We start from the raw sequence: 5,266 nt of genomic DNA, 5'->3' as shown, positions 1-5,266 counted from the left end.
TAAGCATGATGAAATGAAAAAGAAATATGGTCCAGAGGTTTTCCACCTGAAGGTTCTTTTAGTATGTTAGAAATAAGAAAATTAGAAGAAATGTTTTGCAAATATGAGAAAGAGATGAAGCAAAAAAAAGAAAATTAAGTTTAAATAAGAAGTAAGAAAGGTATAGAATGTTGGAAAAAATAAAGTGTATTAAGAGAAAGAAAGGAAAATGTTAAACAAATGCCATGACGGAATGATGATAATAATTTAGTATGTGGACGAAAAGATAATTCAGCTCTGATTAAGACTGAATCTTCTTTTAAACCACCACCATATTCCACTGATAACACTTTTTCTCCTTCTGCACCTCTTTACCCCACCCTGAGCGCTCTCGCTGTGCCGGATCCAGACCTGGACTCCTGCCCTCCACGACGCCTGCAACAACAACAGCCAGCCCTGCCACAAGCCTCTGGCTCTCGGGAAGAAGGGACTTCTTCTATCCTCCCTCGGGAAGAAATTCCATCATCCTCACAACATCAGTTACATAGGTCTGATGATGAGGAAAAGGAAGACGTTTGGTTCTCCAGCGTACCTGCCCAAGAACTTTTAACGCAAGTGACAAAAATCCTTTACCCACAATCTGGACTTCAGAGATCTAAACGTGAGAAAAAACAAAACCAGATTCAAACCATGCCTATGGTTAAAGTTGCAGTTCCCACTGGACCATTACTGGTTTATCGACCCTGGACTGATACTGACATCATGGAAGCATAACAATGCTTACCAGATCCAGAGATTTCTGGACCCCATTTTGCTGACGAGTTGCGAGATTTCTGCGCACAATTCTGCCCGACTGGGGTTGAATTGCGTCGCATATTGGCAAAAAAGTTCAAACTGACCGACCTCTGCAAAATAGAGGCCAGTATGCTACAACTGGATTTGCGACCTACCAACAGTGAACGAGGACATAATGATAACGCTCAATATGAAGCAGCCATCCAAAGACTGTGTCAAGCCATCACCACTCAATTTCCAACCAAAATCAATATGTCCCACATTTACACCTGCAAACAGAAACCCGGTGAAGGGACTGATGATTTTGTACACCGCATCCTTGAGGAAGTCAGCAAGCACAGCGGTCATCAGAGACCAAGGGATTTGGGTAATGAATCAGGACCATGAGTATTGCATGCAAAGCAATAATTAAAGGCCTCATGCCAGATGTCGCCACTGAAGTAAAGAACATTTACGTGGGATGGTGTGAGGGTCCTCGTTTGGCTGACGTTCGCCGATATGCTCGCCATGCTCATAACCAAGTTGAGACGCGTAAGACAACCAAAAGGGACAAGTGTGAAAAGGAGCTGCATTTGGCATACACCATCAAAAGAGGGAGCCGAGGTGTTCGGTTGTGAGGAGGTGTGAATCTCCGAACACAATTGCTGAAAAATGTGTTAGAAAAGGTAAGAATGCCGGTCCATACATCATCAAAAGCGAGAGAGGTGGTGTTCGGCTGCAAGTAGGTGTGAATGTCCAGCCATAATTACTCACAAACGGGTAAGAAAAGGTAGTATTGCCGGACCATACATGATCAAAACAGGGAGCGGAGGTGGTTCAGCTGCAAGAAGGTGTGAATGTCCGACTAAAGTTCAAATATATTAACAAAAGCGGGAGGAGAGGTCTTCGGATGAGAGTGGTTTAGAATTTCCAACCATAAACTATAAAATGCGGTGAAAAAAAAGGTGTGATAGAACAATAAAAGGTGGAGCGGAAGTGTTCGGCTGCAAGAAGGTTTGAATCTCCGACCATAATTGCTGAAAAATGTGTTAGAAAAGGTAAGAATGCCGGACCATACATCATCAAAAGCGGGAGAGGTGTTGTTTTCAGCTGCAAAAAGGTGTGAATGTTCGACTTAAGTTTGTAAAAAGCGGGTAAGACAAAGTGCGAATGCCCGACAATGTATGTTCAAAAGTGGGAGCGGAGGTGTTCAGCTGCAAGAAGGTCTGAATGTCCATCAATAATTTCTAGAAAACATGAAAGAAAATTTTCGAAAATCAAACCGCACATGATCATAAATGGGAGAGGAGGTGTTCAGCTGCAAGAAGTTGTGAATGTCCACCCATAATTCCTGAAAAACGGAAAAAAAAGGTGCGAATTCCCAACCATACATCATCAAAGGCAGGAGCGGAGGTGTTCCGCTGTAAGAAGGTGTGAATGTCCGACCATAGTTGGTAAAAAGCGGGTAAGAAAAGGTTAAAATACCCGACTGTACACAATCAATAGCGGGAGCGTATGTGTTCGGCTACAAGAAGGTGTGAAAGTCCGACCATGGTTTGTAAAAAGCGGGTAAGAAAAGGTGCGAATGCCCGACAATGTATGATCAATAGAGGGAGCGGAGGTTTTCGGCTGCAAGAAGGTCTGAATGTCCAACCATAATTTTTTTAAAAACGGGGAAGAAAAGAATCGAAAGCCCGACTCTACACCATCAAAAGCGGGAGCAGAGGTGTTCAGCTGCAAGAAGGTCTGAATGTCCATCAATAATTGCTAGAAAACATGAAAGAAAATTTTCGAATATCAAACCGCACATGATCATAAGCGGGAGAGGAGGTGTTCAGCTGCAGGAAGGTTTGAATCTCCACCCATAATTCCTGAAAAATGGGTAAAAAAAAAGGTAAGAATGCCCAACCATACATCATCAAAAGCAGGTGTGAATGTTAGATCATAATTTGCAAAAAGCTGATGAGAAAGGGTGCCCGACTATACACCATCAAATGCGGGAGCGGAGGTGTTCGGCTGTGAGGAGGTGTGAATCTCCGACCATAATTGCTGAAAAATGTGTTAGAAAAGGTAAGAATGCCGGACCATACATCATCAAAAGCGGGAGAGGTGGTGTTCGGCTGCAAGTAGGTGTGAATGTCCAGCCATAATTACTCACAAACGGGTAAGAAAAGGTAGTATTGCCAGACCATACATGATCAAAACAGGGAGCGGAGGTGGTTCGGCTGCAAGAAGGTGTGAATGTCCGACTATATTTGGTGAAAAGCAGGTGAAGCAAGGTCTGAATGCCCAACCTTACATCATGAAAAGCGAGATCAGAGGTGTTTGGCTGAGAGAAGGCCACAGTTTGCGATGCAATAATTAAAGGCCTCATGCCAGATGTCGCCACTGAAGTAAAGAACATTTACGTGGGATGGTATGAGGGTCCTCGTTTGGCTGACGTTCGCCGATATGCTCGCCATGCTCAGAACCAAGTTGAGACGCGTAAGACAACCAAAAGGGACAAGTGTGAAAAGGAGCTGCATTTGGCAGCCATGACCATGTATTACGCAGTTGGTGTAACCAGAGGACGAGGCCGAAGTCGAAGACGTGGACGTGTGAGAGAGGAGGTCGAAATGGGCCACGCCAGAGCTATGATCCGAATATTTGTTTTTACTGTGGCCAGACTGGACACTGGAAGAAGGACTGTCCACAGCTGAAAAGTGATGAAATTTGGCCAAAGGCTGACTGAGGGTGGGAGGCAGGTTCTGGACGTCACGCGGCAGCGGAGCCTCCACTAATGGGTGATAGCACAAACACACTCACACAATTTTCCTGCTCTGTGAAGTGAAGAAACGCTTGCCGACTGTGATTCACGTAGTAAAGTTTTGCATGCTATTTCCGTCCTAGAGCAAAGATATTTCTCTCAGAATATAGGAACTTATGTTCATCAGTAGTGACGTCAGGGGAGTTTGATTGTCCTCCAAAGTTAAGTGGAAACCACGTTTACTGTATGTCTGCATCAGGCCAGGTTGTGAAGGAGAAAATGACAATGCCCATTGCGTGTTGTCACTCCCGATGAGCTCTCCTTCAAACACTCATTTTTGTTATCAGAGTTGTGTCCCATTAACCTGATGGGCTGTGATCTCATGTGTAAATTAGGCATTATTTTAACTTCTACACCAGAGGGTGTTACGGTTATGTTACAGCCTGACAAAGTTTTCACAGCAGTGCAGTTTGATTCATCGGCACTTACATATGCTTATGAGTGGAAACTTCCCAGCTCTCCTTTTTCACAACAACTAGTGGAAGAAGCAAAAGCGTTAGTTTCACCCCTTTCTGATGTCATGCAACCTACTGATTTGCACTGCACATCACACATTTCTTTGGGGCCTGACAATGACTATGAGAAGAAGTGAAAAAATATGTGCGCCTACTTTATTGGCTGTGTCGCTCACTCCAGAGCACTTCGATTTTTTTAATGTTTGTGGTACTCGCCCTCACATTTCCTTGGCCAAACATACACACTGGCAGTGACAAGGTGTGGGAGAGTTTGTTGCTACATGTCAGAAAGAAATGGAGTGGACCGTTTCACCTGCTGATCCAAATTTGATGTTTTCTGAACGATTGTCAGCATACAAAAAAACATTTTTGAGTACAATGCATTGTCAAAGAACTGTGGATTTAATTCCTACCACAGAATCACATTTTGAAGCATGTTTTTTTATCTGAAACAGATTTGTCTTCGATACCCATGTTGGCTGAAGTGCCCAATGATCTTTGAGCTAAGAGCAAATATGATGTGGGGTTGATAAAAGGCTGTGAACCAGTAATTGTCACCCCTAAATCAGACTTTTGTCCATGTAAAAAACAATACCCTTTTAAGCCTGAAGCAATTAAAGGGATTAAACCTGTTTTTCAATCTTTTCAGAAAACAGGCGTTATTGTTCCTTTCGAAAATTCACCTGTATTTACTCCATTGTTTCCTGTTAAAAAGATTAAAGATGCTGGCTAGCCAGATGAATGGCGTTTTGTACAGGACCTCCAAGCGGTGAATGCTGCAGTTCAGCCACATGCTCCTACTGTGCCCAACCCACACACTATTTTGTCTCAAATTACATCAGATGCACAGTTTTTCTCAGTGGTTGACTTGTCGCCAGTGCACCCTGATAGCCCATTTTGGTTTGCTTTTTAGTTTGAAGGGAGATCTTGGACTTTTACCCGGTTATGCCAGGGGTACTGTGAAAGTCCCACTATTTACAATGCTGCCCTCAAAGCTAGTCTGGATTAACTTCAATCAACCACAGGCTTTGCTCTTTTGCAGTATGTGGATGACATCCTTTTATGTAGTCCATCTAAACAACAGTGTGAAAAAGACAGTGAATCTGTTGAAACATCTTCATTCTTATGGCCATAAAGCCAGCCTTTCTAAGTTACAGTTTGTACAGGACGAAGTCACCTTTTTGGGTCATGTGATTTCTAAGGATGGGCGCTCACTTTCTCCTAAACGTGTTGCTGCAGTTCAGATCATTCC

The sequence above is a fragment of the Leuresthes tenuis genome, unplaced genomic scaffold (assembly GCF_036924035.1).
Source record: "Leuresthes tenuis unplaced genomic scaffold, fLeuTen1.0.hap1 SCAF_4, whole genome shotgun sequence".
Classification (NCBI taxonomy): Eukaryota; Metazoa; Chordata; class Actinopteri; order Atheriniformes; family Atherinopsidae; genus Leuresthes; species Leuresthes tenuis.
This window is presented reverse-complemented; position numbering follows the sequence as displayed.